Here is a 1,944-nt window from a genome sequence, read left to right on the forward strand (position 1 = left end):
GAAAAAGAGACCCTGGCCTACTTCACTTACATGATGAAGAGTAACAAGAAGAGACTGGATTAGAAACTGGAAGATGGTATGTAGCTCCAGTGACGATGAAGCACATCTTAAAGGAATGAAGCAGAATACACAGGTGATATCTGCTACATTTCACTCCATAAAGACTTTTTTTTCCCCTTACATAGCTCACTATAACCTCGGACTCCTGGGCTCAAGAGATCCTCCCACTTCAGCCTCCTGAATAGCTAGGACAACAGGTGCATGCCATCACAGCCAGCCAATTTTTTTATTTTTTGTGGAGACGGTGAAGGGGGTGGGGTGTCTCACCATGTTGCCCAGGCTGGTCTTGAACTCCCCACCTCAAGTGATCCTCCCATCTTGGCCTCCCAAAGTGCTGGAATTACAGGAGTGAGCCACCCCATCTGGTCTGTTAAATTTTATTGTAAATAAAAAAGCGTGATTAATGAAAATTAGTCACAGTTGAGTGGTGAAGGGAAGGCAGGCAGGCTCTGTCATCCTTAGAGTGGAGCTTCTGTATCTGGGTGCAGGTGGCTCCTCCAAGCTCTTTCACTTTTCAGAGTCTGCTTAAGGGGTTCCTGGGGGCATCCCTCACCCACCCTATCTAAATTAGCTCACCCAGCATATAATTTTGTTTTAGCTCAGCATCCTGCTTGTTTCTTTCACAGCGCTTACCACAATTTATACTTATTTATTTGTTAGATTTAATTATTTTTATCTATCCTTCCTCCCCTTCCTACACTGCTAGACCGATAGTCTCCATAAGGGTAGAGTAGGAATCTTATATACCTCATTCATTACTGTATTAGTTATCTACTACTGCTTAACAAATTACCCCAATACAGAATAGCTTAAAATAATAAACATTTGGCTGCCTCATCCCAGGCTGAGCACCGCGCGCAAAGCCATGCGGAGATTGGAGGCCGTGCGGGTCCCTGGTCTGGGCCATGTCTGGCTATGACGCTCGGGAGGGAGACTGTTGTTCCCGGAGATGCGGAGCACAGGACAAGGAGCACCCAAGACACCTGATCCCAGAACTTTGCAAACAGTTTTACCATTTGGGCTAGGTCACTGGGACTGGAGGAGGAATTAGCTTGAAGCATGGCGATGAAATCTACATTGCTCCTTCAGGAGTGCAAAAGGAGCGAATTCAGCCTGAAGACATGTTTGTTTGTGATATAATTGAAAAGGACATAAGTGGACCTTCGCCATCTAAGAAGCTAAAAAAAAGCCAGTGTACTCCTCTTTTCACAAATGCTTACACAATGAGAGGAGCAGGTGCAGTGATTCATACCCACTCTAAAGCTGCTGTGATGGCCACCCTTCTCTTTCCAGGATGGGATTTTAAAATTACACATCAGGAAATGATAAAAGGAATAAAGAAATGTACTTCCGGAGGGTATTATAGATATGATGATATGTTAGTGGTACCCATTATTGAGAATACACCTGAGGAGAAAGACCTCAAAGATAGAATGGCTCACGCAATGAATGAATACCCAGACTCCTGTGCAGTACTGGTCAGATGTCATGCAGTATATATGTGGGGGGAAACATGGGAGAAGGCCAAAACCCTGTGTGAGTGTTATGACTATTTATTTGATATTGCCGTATCAATGAAGAAAGTAGGACTTGATCCTTCACAGCTCCCAGTTGGAGAAAATGTAATTGTCTAAGCCAAAAGATAGTCTAATTATATACAGAGATAAAGATAATGTAATCATTATTTAAATGAAAGCTATTTTTTTAAATGAATTGAAATTTTTCATGATGCTACTAATTTGCCACTAAATACTGCAAATGGTCACCCTGAATCTCTTCTGACATTGGATGTTATTTGCTTATATTCTTATCATTTTAAATGAGGGGATGGTGAAATGAAAATTTTATACTCTATGTTTCTGTTTATTTTTAAATCCTTAACAG

The 1,944-nt window shown here is 41.9% G+C and overlaps 1 pseudogene; it reads left to right on the forward strand.

Annotated features, from left to right (window-relative positions):
* The first annotated feature begins 933 nt into the window (after positions 1-933).
* LOC100448453 (methylthioribulose-1-phosphate dehydratase-like) lies at positions 934-1,726 on the forward strand (annotated as a pseudogene).
* The last annotated feature ends 218 nt before the right edge of the window (positions 1,727-1,944 follow it).

Source organism: Pongo abelii, chromosome 13 (assembly GCF_028885655.2).
Source record: "Pongo abelii isolate AG06213 chromosome 13, NHGRI_mPonAbe1-v2.0_pri, whole genome shotgun sequence".
Classification (NCBI taxonomy): domain Eukaryota; kingdom Metazoa; phylum Chordata; class Mammalia; order Primates; family Hominidae; genus Pongo; species Pongo abelii.